This window comes from Nerophis lumbriciformis, linkage group LG36 (assembly GCF_033978685.3).
Source record: "Nerophis lumbriciformis linkage group LG36, RoL_Nlum_v2.1, whole genome shotgun sequence".
Taxonomy (NCBI): domain Eukaryota; kingdom Metazoa; phylum Chordata; class Actinopteri; order Syngnathiformes; family Syngnathidae; genus Nerophis; species Nerophis lumbriciformis.
This window is the reverse complement of record NC_084583.2, coordinates 23,547,125-23,564,213: the sequence shown is the minus strand read 5'-3', so window position 1 is coordinate 23,564,213 and position 17,089 is coordinate 23,547,125. Positions and strand designations below refer to the sequence as shown.

General features: G+C 41.5%; 1 protein-coding gene across 1 annotated transcript in view; it reads right to left on the bottom strand.

Annotated features, from left to right (window-relative positions):
• ccnjl (cyclin J-like) overlaps positions 1-17,089 on the bottom strand; it is a 116,293-nt gene that overhangs the window by 85,323 nt on the left and 13,881 nt on the right. The window lies entirely within an intron of this gene.

Below are 17,089 nucleotides of genomic sequence, written 5' to 3'. Positions count from 1 at the left end.
CTAAAAATAAACTTCCAATAGATGTAATGTAGTAACTGGAACATTCATGATAACATGCAATATTTATGTATTTTGGTCATTTTGATCATTGCCGGAACTTTTTTGGGCAACCCATTGATTTCACCGAATGCATCGCTATTTTCTTCATCAAAAACAACAGCCACTAATCATTGCAGACTTTGTGAAAGCAAACAATGACTACTTTGGGACAAATGATGATCCGGAACAATCGCTTTTTGAGCCTGAAAGTAAGAAAGATGAGCTACAAGTTTTAGAAGCTGTGTGCTTAGCAGATTTAGCTATAGTAAGACACGAAGCATCAATACAAGCAAGAAATACAAACTGGGAATATAATTTGAAAAATCCCTTACTGTATAATGTCCGCTCTCACAGGGATGCCGACTGATGGGCTGTTTATATCTTTCAGCACAAGACTTGTACCGTATTTTCCGCACTATTAGCCGCACCTAAAAACCACAAATTTACTCAAAAGCTGACAGTGCGGCTTATAACCCGGTGCGCTTTATATATGGATTAATATTAAGATTCATTTTCATAAAGTTTCGGTCTCGCAACTACGGTAAACAGCCGCCATCTTTTTTCCCCGTAGAAGAGGAAGTGCTTCTTCTTCTACGCAAGCAACCGCCAAGGTAAGCACCCGCCCCCATAGAAGAGGAAGCGCTTCTTCTTCTACTGTAAGCAACCACCCGCCCCCGTAGAAGAAGAAGAAGCGCGCGGATATTACGTTTCATTTCCTTTGTGTGTTTACATCTGTAAAGACCACAAAATGGCTCCTACTAAGCGACAGGTTTCCGGTTCATGAAAAGACGCAATCTCTCCATCCGCACACGGACTACTATTTCACAGCAACTGCCTAAAGACTTTCAAGAAAAGCTGGCTACTTTCCGTGCATATTGTAAAAACAAGATAGCTGAAAAAAAGATCCGGCCAGAGAACATTATCAACATGGACGAGGTTCCACTGACTTTTGATATTCCTGTGAACCGCACTGTGGATACAACGGGAGCACGTACGGTGAATATTCGCACCACAGGGAATGAGAAGTCATCCTTCACTGTGGTTCTAGCTTGCCATGCTAATGGCCAGAAACTTCCACCCATGGTGATATTCAAAAGGAAGACCTTGCCAAAAGAGACCTTTCCAGCCGGCGTCATTATAAAAGCTAACTCGAAGGGATGGATGAAGAAAAGATGAGCGAGTGGTTAAGGTAAGTTTAAGTTTACGCGAAGAGGCCGGGTGGCTTTTTTCACGCAGCTCCGTCCATGTTGATATACGACTCCATGCGCGCCCACATCACGCTGGTTTTTAATATATTATTAAAGTTTGACTGACCTATCTGACTGTTTTTTTGACATTCCTTTAGCGCAGTTAGATGCGGCTTATAACACGGGGCGGCTTATAGGTGGACAAAGTTTTGAAATATGCCGTTCATTGAAGGCGCGGCTTATAACCCAGGGCGCCTTATGGTGCGGAAAATACGGTACTCCCCATTTAGGTGATAAATTCATCAAAATCCTCACTCATGTAAAAAAAAAATGATGGGAGAAAACGAGCTTTTGACGTGTTTTCCTAGCAATGTTTTCGGGTCTGAGCTGAAATTAAAATTTGACCAACTTCTCGGCTTATGGTCACAACCTTTTACAATACACGTGTGAGGCATGATTTATAATCCAGCACAAGCCTTTACCAACTCAGAAGCGATGCAGCACCTTCGTAGGTCAAGAGCTGCAGTACCTTCATGATCAAGGGGCTGTTACTAAAAGTAGTTCCTCAATGTTAGCTCTTGCAATAACAATGTCACCAATACTTGGTCAATATGCAGGCCATGACATGTAAAAGGTGCATTTTTGGAAGATTTTTAGAGGGCTTTGTAGGCAGAATTAATTAATCTAATTCGCTACATTGTAACAAACCCTGTTTCCATATGAGTTGGGAAATTGTGTTAGATGTAAATATAAACGGAATACAATGATTTGCAAATCATTTTCAACCCATATTCAGTTGAATATGCTACAAAGACAACATATTTGATGTTCAAACTCATAAACATTTTTTTTTGTGCAAATAATCATTAACTTTAGAATTTGATGCCAGCAACACGTGACAAAGAAGTTGGGAAAGGTGGCAATAAATACTGATAAAGTTGAGGAATGCTCATCAAACACTTATTTGGAACATCCCACAGGTGTGCAGGCTAATTGGGAACAGGTGGGTGCCATGATTGGGTATAAAAACAGCTTCCCAAAAAATGCTCAGTCTTTCACAAGAAAGGATGGGGCGAGGTACACCCCTTTGTCCACAACTGCGTGAGCAAATAGTCAAACAGTTTAAGAACAACGTTTCTCAAAGTGCAATTGCAAGACATTTAGGGATTTCAACATCTACGGTCCATAATATCATCAAAAGGTTCAGAGAATCTGGAGAAATCACTCCACGTAAGCGGCATGGCCGGAAACCAACATTCAATGACCGTGACTTTCGATCCCTCAGACGGCACTGTATCAAAAACCGACATCAATCTCTAAAGGATATCACCACATGGGCTCAGGAACACTTCAGAAAACCACTGTCACTAAATACAGTTGGTCGCTACATCTGTAAGTGCAAGTTAAAGCTCTACTATGCAAAGCGAAAGCCATTTATCAACAACATCCAGAAAGGCCGCCAGCTTCTCTGGGCCCGAGATCATCTAAGATGGACTCATGCAAAGTGGAAAAGTGTTCTGTGGTCTGACGAGTCCACATTTCAAATTGTTTTTAGAAATATTCGACATCGTGTCATCCGGACCAAAGGGGAAGCGAACCATCCAGACTGTTATCGACACAAAGTTCAAAAGCCAGCATCTGTGATGGTATGGGGGTGCTTTAGTGCCCAAGGCATGGGTAACTTACACATCCGTGAAGGCACCATTAATGCTGAAAGGTACATACAGGTTTTGGAACAACATATGCTGCCAACTAAGCGCCGTCTTTTTCATGGACGCCCCTGCTTATTTCAGCAAGACAATGCCAAGCCACATTCAGCACGTGTTAAAACAGCGTGGCTTCGTAAAAAAAAAAAAAGAGTGTGAGTACTCTCCTGGACCGCCTGCAGTCCAGACCTGTCTCCCATGGAAAATGTGTGGCGCATTATGAAGCGTAAAATACGACAGCGGAGACCCCGGACTGTTGAACGACTGAAGCTCTACATAAAACAAGAATGGGAAAGAATTCCACTTTCAAAGCTTCAACAATTAGTTTCCTCAGTTCCCAATCGTTTATTGAGTGTTGTTAAAAGAAAAGGCCATGTAACACAGTGGTGAACATGCCCTTTCCCAACTACTTTGGCACGTGTTGCAGCCATGAAATTCTAAGTTAATTATTATTTGCAAAAAAAAAAATTTAGTTTATGAGTTTGAACATCAAATATCTTGTCTTTGTAGTGCATTCAATTGAATATAGGTTGAAACGGATTTGCAAATCATTGTACCGTATTTTCCGCACTATAAGGCGCACCTAAAAACCACAAATTTTCTCAAAAGCTAACAGTGCGCCTTATAACCCGGTGCGCTTTATTACGATTAATTTTCATAAAGTTTCGATCTCGCAACTTCGGTAAACAGCCGCCATCTTTTTTCCCGGTAGAACAGGAAGCGCTTCTTCTTCTACGCAAGCAACCGCCAAGGAAAGCACCCGCCCCCATAGAACAGGAAGCGCTTTAAGCAACCACCCGCCCCCGGAAGAAGAAGAAAAAACGCGCGGATATCACCGTACGTTTCATTTCCTGTTTACATCTGTAAAGACCACAAAATGGCTCCTACAAAGGACAAGGATCCGGTTCATAAAAAGACGCAATCTCTCCATCCGCACACGGATTACTACCGTATTTCACAGCAACTGATATTCCTGTGAACTGCACTGTGGAACGGGAGCACGTACGGTGAATATTCGCACCACAGGGAATGAGAAGTCATCCTTCACTGTGGTTCTAGCTTGCCATGCTAATGGCCAGAAACTTCCTCCCATGGTGATATTCAAAAGGAAGACCTTGCCAAAAGAGACCTTTCCAGCCGGCGTCATCATAAAAGCTAACTCGAAGGGATGGATGGATGAAGAAAAGATGAGCGAGTGGTTAAGGTAAGTTTACGCGAAGAGGCCGGGTGGCTTTTTTCACGCTGCTCCGTCCATGTTGATATACGACTCTATGCGCGCCCACATCACAGATGGTGTCAAAAAACAAGTGAAGCACACAAATACAACACTCGCCGTCATTCCGGGTGGATTAACCAAAGAACTCCAACCGCTGGATATTGGTGTCAACAGGGCATTCAAATCACGAGTGCGAACGGCGTGGGAAAAATGGATGACCGAAGGCGAACACACCTTCACTAAAACGGGCAGACAGCGCCGGACGACATACGCCAACATCTGCCAGTGGATCGTAAATGCCTGGGCAGATATTTCTGTCACAACTGTGGTCCGAGCTTTCCGGAAGGCAGGATTCACAGAACTGCTGCACAACAACAGCGACACTGAATCCGATGACTTCGAAGAGACGGAGCCGGCCATTTTGGAACCCACGCTTGCGCAACTTTTCAATTCGGACACCGAAGACGAAGAATTCGAAGGATTTACCGGTACGAATGAAGAATAACTTCAGAAAGTGAGCGCTATGTTTATTTTGTGTGTTGTGACATTAACGTTCGAGCAACATTACCGGTATGTTGCTATTGCTCTACACCATTTTGAATTTTACTATGTTTGTGATTGCACATTTGTACATTTTGGGACAGAGTTGTTAGAACGCTGGTTTTCAATATATTATTAAAGTTTGACTGAACTATCTGACTGTTTTTTTGACATTCACTTTAGCGCAGCGTTTTTTTGACATTCACTTTAGCGCAGCGTAGGCGCGGCTTATAGTCCGGGGCGGCTTATTGGTGGACAAAATTATGAAATATGTAATTCATAGAAGGTGCGGCTAATAATCCGGTGCGCCTTATAGTGCGGAAAATACGGTATTCCGTTTATATTTACATCTAACACAATTTCCCAAATCATATGGAAACGGAGTTTGTAGATGTCTTGACTGGTAATTTTTTCCCTACAAAGAAAATAAAACATGTGTTCTTGTCACAAATAAAGATTGAGAACGATGGGCAAAATCCCCCAAAAAGTCCAGTTCCCCTTTAATATCGTTTGACGTCTTACAATATTTTTGCAACTTCCTGTGTGTCATTTCCAGCTAAAAGATAAACAAATTCAACAATGTTCCACAAATTGTGTATCATCTTACCGTATTTTCCGCACTATAAGGCGCACCTAAAAACCACAAATTTTCTCAAAAGCTAACAGTGCGCCTTATAACCCGGTGCGCTTTATTACGATTAATTTTCATAAAGTTTCGATCTCGCAACTTCGGTAAACAGCCGCCATCTTTTTTCCCGGTAGAACAGGAAGCGCTTCTTCTTCTACGCAAGCAACCGCCAAGGAAAGCACCCGCCCCCATAGAACAGGAAGCGCTTCACCCGCCCCCGGAAGAAGAAGAAAAAACGCGCGGATATCACCGTACATTTCATTTCCTGTTTACATCTGTAAAGACCACAAAATGGCTCCTACTACGCGACAAGGATCCGGATCATAAAAAGACGCAATCTCTCCATCCGCACACGGATTACTACCGTATTTCACAGCAACTGATATTCCTGTGAACTGCACTGTGGAACGGGAGCACGTACGGTGAATATTCGCACCACAGGGAATGAGGAGTCATCCTTCACTGTGGTTCTAGCTTGCCATGCTAACTTCCACCCATCCAAAAGAGACCTTTCCAGCCGGCGTCATCATAAAAGCTAACTCGAAGGGATGGATGGATGAAGAAAAGATGAGCGAGTGGTTAAGGGAAGTTTACGCGAAGAGGCCGGGTGGCTTTTTTCACACAGCTCCGAAGGCGAACACACCTTCACTAAGACGGGCAGATAGCGCCGGTCGACATACGCCAACATCTGCCAGTGGATCGTAAATGCCTGGGCAGATATTTCGGTCACAACTGTGGTCCGAGCTTTCCGGAAGGCAGGATTCACAGAACTGCTGCACAACAACAGCGACACTGAATCCGATGACTTCGACGAGGCGGAGCCGGCCATTTTTGGATCCCACGCTTGCGCAACTTTTCAATTCGGACACCGAAGACGAAGAATTCGAAGGATTTACGAATGAAGAATAACTTCAGAAGGTGAGCGCTATGTTTATTTTGTGTGTTGTGACATTAACGTTCGAGCAACATTATGTTGCTATTTATTGCTCTACACCATTTTGAATTTTACTATGTTTGTGATTGCACATTTGCGTACATTTTGGGACAGAGTTGTTAGAACGCTGGTTTTCAATATATTATTAAAGTTTGACTGAACTATCTGACTGTTTTTTTGACATTCACTTTAGCGCAGCGTTTTTTTTGACATTCACTTTAGCGCAGCGTAGGCGCGGCTTATAGTCCGGGGCGGCTTATTGGTGGACAAAATTATGAAATATGTAATTCATAGAAGGTGCGGCTAATAATCCGGTGCGCCTTATAGTGCGGAAAATACGGTAATTAACTCCCTCATGTACAGGTAAAAGCCAGTAAATTAGAATATTTTGAAAAACTTGATTTATTTCAGTAATTGCATTCAAAAGGTGTAACTTGTACATTATATTTATTCATTGCACACAGACTGATGCATTCAAATGTTTATTTCATTTAATTTTGATGATTTGAAGTGGCAACAAATGAAAATCCAAAATTCCGTGTGTCACAAAACTAGAATATTACTTAAGGCTAATACAATAAAGGGATTTTTAGAAATGTTGGCCAACTGAAAAGTATGAAAATGAAAAATATGAGCATGTACAATACTCAATACTTGGTTGGAGCTCCTTTTGCCTCAATTACTGCGTTAATGCGGCGTGGCATGGAGTCGATGAGTTTCTGGCACTGCTCAGGTGTTATGAGAGCCCAGGTTGCTCTGATAGTGGCCTTCAACTCTTCTGCGTTTTTGGGTCTGGCATTCTGCATCTTCCTTTTCACAATACCCCACAGATTTTCTATGGGGCTAAGGTCAGGGGAGTTGGCGGGCCAATTTAGAACAGAAATACCATGGTCCGTAAACCAGGCACGGGTAGATTTTGCGCTGTGTGCAGGCGCCAAGTCCTGTTGGAACTTGAAATCTCCATCTCCATAGAGCAGGTCAGCAGCAGGAAGCATGAAGTGCTCTAAAACTTGCTGGTAGACGGCTGCGTTGACCCTGGATCTCAGGAAACAGAGTGGACCAACACCAGCTGGACTGCTGCTGAGTGGTCCAAAGTCATGTTTTCTGACGAAAGCAAATTTTGCATTTCCTTTGGAAATCGAGGTCCCAGAGTCTGGAGGAAGACAGGAGAGGCACAGGATCCACGTTGCCTGAAGTCTAGTGTAAAGTTTCCACCATCAGTGATGGTTTGGGGTGCCATGTCATCTGCTGTTTCCTGAGATCCAGGGTCAACGCAGCCGTCTACCAGCAAGTTTTAGAGCACTTCATGCTTCCTGCTGCTGACCTGCTCTATGGAGATGGAGATTTCAAGTTCCAACAGGACTTGGCGCCTGCACACAGCGCAAAATCTACCCGTGCCTGGTTTACGGACCATGGTATTTCTGTTCTAAATTGGCCCGCCAACTCCCCTGACCTTAGCCCCATAGAAAATCTGTGGGGTATTGTGAAAAGGAAGATGCAGAATGCCAGACCCAAAAACGCAGAAGAGTTGAAGGCCACTATCAGAGCAACCTGGGCTCTCATAACACCTGAGCAGTGCCAGAAACTCATCGACTCCATGCCACGCCGCATTAACGCAGTAATTGAGGCAAAAGGAGCTCCAACCAAGTATTGAGTATTGTACATGCTCATATTTTTCATTTTCATACTTTTCAGTTGGCCAACATTTCTAAAAATCCCTTTTTTGTATTAGCCTTAAGTAATATTCTAATTTTGTGACACACGGAATTTTGGATTTTCATTTGTTGCCACTTCAAATCATCAAAATTAAATGAAATAAACATTTGAATGCATCAGTCTGTGTGCAATGAATAAATATAATGTACAAGTTACACCTTTTGAATGCAATTACTGAAATAAATCAAGTTTTTCAAAATATTCTAATTTACTGGCTTTTACCTGTATGTCTCAGTGCTGTTGACAGGAGGTGCACAACACTGTCCAGAACACAATCATTCGGCCACAATAAAAAAGCAAATGCAATAAAATCTTTCAATAGTCTTGGGTCATTTTTAAGCAAACACACACATATGGAAACATTTATCGCACAAATAACTGCTCCATGGTCCATTGTTGGTGTGTGTGTTGCTCCTGTGACAGTCACAAAACACACAACGGGTCATCTCTGACATCAGGCTTTATGGGTTTATTTGTGGCTCAGTCTGCATGCAGACGTTCAAGCCAGCTGACAGCTCACTCTGAATCACACACTGTGCGCTGAATCCATGTGTGCACCAGTGAATGTTTCATGAACACCCCTATCACAAGACGATGCCTTCATACTGCACACAATCCCTGCCACAGGATATCTCAAATGGCCATCTATAATCTTCTCCCTCCGTGTGACGCTAGCACGAGAGACACAACTGGGAGATGCCAGTCAGGTGACACATCTCTATTGAAGTGGCACGAGGGAAAATATACATGATCATGTTTAAAGTTAATTAAGACATTCACAATTAATGAGCTTTAATCCATGTAATCCCATTGGGTTCATTTTAAATAGACAAGCGCCCATCCATCCATCCATTTTTTAAGTGTTCCATGTAATTATATTTTCTCTCTGGCCTTTAAGTTAAAAAAGAAAATGCGTCTTTCACATATTTTGTTCCTGATGACAAAAAATATTCCATTGAAAACCACCAAAAATGCAATTTTTGACCACAAATTTACAAACCCCGTTTCCATATGAGTTGGGAAATTGTGTTAGATGTAAATATAAACGGAATACAATGATTTGCCAATCATTTTCAACCTATATGATGTTCAAACTGATTAAAAAAAATTGTGCAAATAATCATTAACTTTAGAATTTGATGCCAGCAACACGTGACAAAGAAGTTGGGAAAGGTGGCAATAAATACTGATAAAGTTGAGGAATGCTCATCAAACACTTATTTGGAACATCCCACAGGTGAACAGGCAAATTGGAAACAGGTGGGTGCCATGATTGGGTATAAAAACAGCTTCCCAAAAAATGCTCAGTCTTTCACAAGAAAGGACGGGGCGAGGTACACCCCTTTGTCCACAACTGCGTGAGCAAATAGTCAAACAGTTTAAGAACAACGTTTCTCAAAGTGCAATTGCAAGAAATTTTGGGATTTCAACATCTACGGTCCATAATATCATCAAAAGGTTCAGAGAATCTGGAGAAATCACTCCACGTAAGCGGCATGGCCGGAAACCAACATTGAATGACCGTGACCTTCGATCCCTCAGACGGCAATGTATCAAAAACCGACATCAATCTCTAAAGGATATCACCACATGGGCTCAGGAACACTTCAGAAAACCACTGTCACTAAATACAGTTTGTCGCTACATCTGTAAGTGCAAGTTAAAGCTCTACTATGCAAAGCGAAAGCCATTTATCAACAACATCCAGAAACGCCGCCGGCTTCTCTGGGCCCGAGATCATCTAAGATGGACTCATGCAAAGTGGAAAAGTGTTCTGTGGTCTGACGAGTCCACATTTCAAATTGTTTTTGGAAATATTCGACATCGTGTCATCCGGACCAAAGGGGAAGCGAACCATCCAGACTGTTATCGACGCAAAGTTCATAAGCCAGCATCTGTGATGGTATTGGGGTGCATTAGTGCCCAAGGCATGGGTAACTTACACATCTGTGAAGGCACCATTAATGCTGAAAGGTACATACAGATTTTAGAACAACATATGCTGCCATCTAAGCGCCGTCTTTTTCATGGACGCCCCTGCTTATTTCAGCAAGACAATGCCAAGCCACATTCAGCACGTGTTACAACAGCGTGGCGTCGTAAAAAAAAAAAAAAGAATGCGGGTACTTTCCTGGCCCGTCTGCAGTCCAGACCTGTCTCCCATCGAAAATGTGTGGCGCATTATGAAGCGTACAATACGACAGCGGAGACCCCGGACTGTTGAACAACTTAAGCTGTCCATCAAGACTGACGCTCTACATAAAACAAGAATGGGAAAGAATTCCACTTTCAAAGCTTCAACAATTAGTTTCCTCAGTTCCCAATCGTTTATTGAGTGTTCTTAAAAAAAGGTGATGTAACACAGTGGTGAACATGCCCTTTCCCAACTACTTTGGCACGTGTTGCAGCCATGAAATTCTAAGTTACATATTATTTTCAAAAAAAAATAAAGTTTATGAGTTTGAACATCAAATATGTTGTCTTTGTAGTGCATTCAATTGAATATGGGTTTAAAGGGATTTGCAAATCATTGTATTCCGGGGTTTGTATTTAAAAATGGTATTCTTTGTTACACTTTAAATTTGGACTACTGGCCTTTAAGTTTTCATTTCTATTTTTGTACACCCGACATTGCTATGTTTCCCCATTTAAAGCATGCAGCAAAAGGTCTTATTTTTAACCATTTTATGCAAGACTATCTTGCTACTAAAATGGTTGAGTTTATGTTACAGCTAAATGATTAATTGCATTGCAATGTGACAAAACGCCTAAACTAAAAGACAAACAACACAGCCTTCACAATAAAAGCACTGTGCTGACAAGACTGCAATTCAAAGTATTTAGTAAGCTTATAATTGTAGTTTGCCCTGCGATGAGGTGGCAACTTGTCCAGGGTTTACCCCTTCTTCGCACCCGAATGCAGCTGGGATAGGCTCTAGCACCTCCGCAACCCCGACAAGCGGTAGAATATGGACGGATGGATAATTATATTGTGAAGAAGAAAGAATACCGTATTTTCCGCACTATAAGGCGCACCTAAAAACCACAAATTTTCTCAAAAGCTGACAGTGCGCCTTATAACCCGGTGCGCTTTATATATGGATAAATATTAAGATTCATTTTCATAAAGTTTCGGTCTCGTAACTACGGTAAACAGCCGCCATCTTTTTTCCCGGTAGAACAGGAAGCGCTTCTTCTTCTACGCAAGCAACAGCCAAGGTAAGCACCCGCCCCCATAGAACAGGAAGCGCTTCTTCTTCTACTGCAAGCAACCACCCGCCCGCGTAGAAGGAGAAAAAGCGCGCGGATATTACCGTACGTTTCATTTCCTTTGTGTGTTTACATCTGTAAAGACCACAAAATGGCTCCTACTAAACGACAGGGATCCGGTTCATGAAAAGACGCAATCTCTCCATCCGCACACGGATTACTATTTCACAGCAACTGATATTCCTGTGAACCGCACTGTGGATACAACGGGAGCACGTACGGTGAATATTCGCACCACAGGGAATGAGAAGTCATCCTTCACTGTGGTTCTAGCTTGCCATGCTAATGGCCAGAAACTTCCACCTATGGTGATATTCAAAAGGAAGACCTTGCCAAAAGAGACCTTTCCAGCCGGCGTCATCATAAAAGCTAACTCGAAGGGATGGATGAAGAAAAGATGAGCGAGTGGTTAAGGTAAGTTTAAGTTTACGCGAAGAGGCCGGGTGGCTTTTTTCACGCAGCTCCGTCCATGTTGATATACGACTCCATGCGCGCCCACATCACGCTGGTTTTAATATATTATTAAAGTTTGACTGACCTATCTGACTGTTTTTTTGACATTCCTTTAGCGCAGTTAGATGCGGCTTACAACACAGGGCGGCTTATAGGTGGACAAAGTTTTGAAATATGCCGTTCATTGAAGGCGCGGCTTATAACCCAGGGCGGTTTATGGTGCGGAAAATACGGTACATGTGTATGTAAAAAAAAAAAATCTGATATTGTTTATTGCAATAGATATTGATTCATTGCTAGTATTTGTTGAAAAATACATGAAAAGGACTTTGGAAAAAATGATTGCATAATAATTTGTAGTTCCAGTATTGAGGAAAAACTAGATTATTTTCCGAAATCGTTCAGCCCTGGTGTATGTCACTATCAATGTTTTAAATGTTTATAATGGTGAAAAATAAATGAGCGGATATGTGTTTATACTGTTTTTTAAGTTGATAAGTTTATTTTAGGCAGAAGTTTTTGAAGATTTTCCTGTTCAAAGTGAGTGAAAATAATATACATTTACATCAGTTTGAGGGATTTTAGGGACCGCGAGTACAAGTTTTTGTTTTAAATCTGACACTATAGGAAAAAACTGCATGAAAATCTATGTTACTGCCAAGCATTGCTCGGTCTTAGCACTTAAAAATAATATTGAAATACTGCTTAAAATATACGCTTTAAAGAAATTATTTTGTTGTTGTTTTTTATTTTTAAAAACAGGGGTCTAATGTAGTGTTGAAAAGCCCCAAAATATAAATAATGTCATGAAGAAGTAGTTTAAAATTGAAAATAATACAAGTTTGGACACACCTTCTCATTCGCAACACAACTGATGGTCCCAAACCCCGTTGATTAAGCAAGATATTCCACTAATCAACCCCGATAAGGCACCCATGTGAAGTCAAAACCATTTCAGGTGACTACCTTTGGCAAGGTCTTCCTTTTGAATGGGTGGAAGTTTCTGGCCATTAGCATGGCAAGCTAGAACCACAGTGAAGGATGACTTCTCATTCCCTGTGGTGCGAATATTCACCGTACGTGCTCCCGTTGTATCCACAGTGCGGTTCACAGGAATATCAAAAGTCAGTGGAACCTCGTCCATGTTGATAATGTTCTCTGGCCGGATCTTTTTTTCAGCTATCTTGTTTTTACAATATGCACGGAAAGTAGCCATTTTGTGGTCTTTACAGATGTAAACACACAAAGGAAATGAAACGTAATATCCGCGCGCTTCTTCTTCTTCTACGCGGGCGGGTGGTTGCTTACAGTAGAAGAAGAAGCGCTTCCTGTTCTATGGGGGCGGGTGCTTACCTTGGCGGTTGCTTGCGTAGAAGAAGAAGCACTTCCTCTTCTACGGGGAAAAAAGATGGCGGCTGTTTACCGTAGTTGCGAGACCGAAACTTTATGAAAATGAATCTTAATATTAATCCATATATAAAGCGCACCGGGTTATAAGCCGCACTGTCAGCTTTTGAGTAAATTTGTGGTTTTTAGGTGCGGCTAATAGTGCGGAAAATACGGTACTAATAAAAGTCTCAATCAATCAATCAAAACACATAGAATCATCATACTGATGTGATTATATGCATCAAGTGTTCATTCAAGGCTAAGGCAAAATATCGAGATATATATCGTGTATCGCAATATGGCCTTAAAATATCGCAATATTTAAAAAAGGCCGTATCGCCCAGCCCTAGTTTCAATGATGCCATTTCTGTTTGTCATGTATAATTTTGTCTATTTTGTGTTTATCCTTGAATAAACAGGTCAGTTTCTTGTTACCAACCATTGTGTATTATTCAAACTCCCCTAATTCAGCTGGCTAGTTGTTATCAAGAGTACTAAAACCCTTTTCAACATGATTCTGACAACTAAGTAGGCTAAATAACTTTAAACTTTAATACATGCTCGGATAGGCATATATATATATATATATATATATATATATATATATATATATATATATATATATATACACACACATATATACATAGCTGAGGTTGCTGTGGTTTATCCGTTAAACAGTGCTCAATACCGGAGTAGAGCGGAATATTCCTTAGGTCAGGAAAAAACACACGGAGGCTATTTTATCCCTACAGGCCCGTTTCACCTGAAACGGGCCTGTAGGGATAAAATAGCCTCTGTGTGTTTTTCAGGAAAAAACAAACACACACATATCTTTTATAGGGTTTTCTGGAAAGTATGAGGGAACTTTACGGAACGCTTTTTAACTCCATGCTGTATTGCTGTACAGCTGTGTGCGCCATTCAGACGACATCAGCACTAGTTTTAGGATAACAGATGGAAAATGCTGGGTCATCCCGTTCCGTGTCGGTTCTGTTTATACATAACAGTGAGAGAGGCGGTGTGAAGGGGGCTACTACAGCCGAAGCAGAGCAATTTCAGGGTCTACTTCGTCCTATTCCTTGTGGGAGCCATCTACATTACAAACAACAAAATCTAATATTTCTTACGTGTTGTGTTTTAAATCAGTGGTTGCCAATATTTATGAATACTGACTCAACACTGCGTGTTTGGAGTTTGTTTTCCAAAGAGAAGATGGTAATAGCGTGGTTTGTTGTGCATGAGTGACAGGTGAATTGTGCTTTCACCATTGCTTTTTGGTGGCGGTCAGTACCGAGACTCGGCTTTCTGAATTGGATGGTAAAGGCAATGTCTTCAAGGCTGTTGTGGAAGGTTCTGGTAGTTCCTTTAATCTTCAAATCAAAAGTGACAAACAAAACTTCGCCCCACACACAAAGGAAATAGAGGTTTCTCGCATCAGCGTGGAAGCCACCAAACCATATTTTGAGTGTCACTTTGGATTATTTTTGCTTTCTTGTCTCCTTACTATCTTCTTTAGGAATTTTTTCCCAGCAGGTGAGAAAAACTTTGTCTACTTATCTACACGCAGACCACCTTTTGAACCAGAGGTCACATCAGAGTTAAATCAATTGATTCTATAAAATAAACGGAACAAAAACACATTCTTTCCCAACTGGATATACATTTACATTTACAAACCCCGTTTCCATATGAGTTGGGAAATGGTGTTAGATGTAAATATAAATGCAATACAATGATTTGCAAATCATTTTCAACCCATATTCAGTTGAATATGCTACAAAGACAACATATTTGATGTTCAAACTCATACACCTTTTTTTTTTTTTTTTTGCAAATAATCATTAAATTTAGAATTTGATGCCAACAACACGTGACAAAGAAGTTGGGAAAGGTGGCAATAAATACTGATAAAGTTGAGGAATGCTCATCAAACACTTATTTGGAACATCCCACAGGTGAACAGGCTAATTGGGAACAGGTGGGTGCCATGATTGGGTATAAAAGTAGATTCCATGAAATGCTCAGTCATTCACAAACAAGGATGGGGCGAGGGTCACCACTTTGTCAACAAATGCGTGAGAAAATTGTTGAACAGTTTAAGAAAAACCTTTCTCAACCAGCTATTGCAAGGAATTTAGGGACTTCAACATCTACGGTCCGTAATATCATCAAAGGGTTCAGAGAATCTGGAGAAATCACTGCATGTAAGCAGCTAAGCCCGTGACCTTCCATCCCTCAGGCTGTACTGCATCAACAAGCGACATCAGTGTGTAAAGGATATCACCACATGGGCTCAGGAACACTTCAGAAACCCACTGTCAGTAACTACAGTTGGTCGCTACATCTGTAAGTGCAAGTTAAAACTCTCCTATGCAAGGCGAAAACCGTTTATCAACAACACCCAGAAACGCCGTCGGCTTCGCTGGGCCTGAGCTCATCTAAGATGGACTGATACAAAGTGGAAAAGTGTTCTGTGGTCTGACGAGTCCACATTTCAAATTGTTTTTTGAAACTGCGGACGTCGTGTCCTCTGGACCAAAGAGGAAAAGAACCATCCAGATTGTTATAGGCGCAAAGTTGAAAAGCCAGCATCTGTAATGGTATGGGGGTGTATTAGTGCCCAAGACATGGGTAACTTACACATCTGTGAAGGCACCATTAATGCTGAAAGGTACATACAGGTTTTGGAGCAACATATGTTGCCATCCAAGCAACGTTACCATGGACGCCCCTGCTTATTTCAGCAAGACAATGCCAAGCCATGTGTTACATCAACATGTCTTCATAGTAAAAGAGTGCGGGTACTAGACTGGCCTGCCTGTAGTCCAGACCTGTCTCCCATTGAAAATGTGTGGCGCATTATGAAGCCTAAAATAGCACAACGGAGACCCCCGGACTGTTGAACAACTTAAGCTGTACATCAAGCAAGAATGGGAAAGAATTCCACCTGAGAAGCTTCAAAAATGTGTCTCCTCAGTTCCCAAACGTTTACTGAGTGTTGTTAAAAGGAAAGGCCATGTAACACAGTGGTGAACATGCCCTTTCCCAACTACTTTGTCACGTGTTGCAGCCATGAAATTCTAAGTTAATTATTATTTGCAAAAAATAAAGTAAAGTTTATGAGTTTGAACATCAAATATGTTGTCTTTGTAGTGCATTCAATTGAATATGGGTTGAAAAGGATTTGCAAATCATTGTATTCCGTTTATATTTACATCTAACACAATTTCCCAACTCATATGGAAACGGGGTTTGTAATTCCACTGAGTTATTTACAGAAAAAAGTGTCTCTTGATTTTTGTTAAATGGGTTATACTTGTATATCGCTTTTCTACCGTATTTTCCGCACTATTAGCCGCACCTAAAAACCACAAATTTACTCAAAAGCTGACAGTGCGGCTTATAACCTGGTGCGCTTTATATATGGATTAATATTAAGATTCATTTTCATAAAGTTTAGGTCTCGCAACTACGGTAAACAGCCGCCATCTTTTTTCCCCGTAGAAGAGGAAGCGCTTCTTCTTCTACGGTAAGCAACCGCCAAGGTAAACACCCGCCCCCACAGAAGAAGAAGCGCGCGGGTATTACGTTTCATTTCCTTTGTGTGTTTACATCTGTAAAGACCACAAAATGGCTCCTACTAAGCGACACACTGTGGTTCTAGCTTGCCATGCTAATGGCCAGAAACTTCCACCCATGGTGATATTCAAAAGGAAGACCTTGCCAAAAGAGACCTTTCCAGCCGGCGTCATCATAAAAGCTAACTCGAAGGGATGGATGAAGAAAAGATGAGCGAGTGGTTAAGGTAAGTTTAAGTTTACGCGAAGAGGCCGGGTGGCTTTTTTCACGCAGCTCCGTCCATGTTGATATACGACTCCATGCGCGCTCACATCACAGATGGTGTCAAAAAACAAGTGAAGCACACAAATACAACACTCGCCGTCATTCCGGGTGGATTAACCAAAGAACTCCAACCGCTCGATATTGGTGTCAACAAGGCATTTAAAGCAT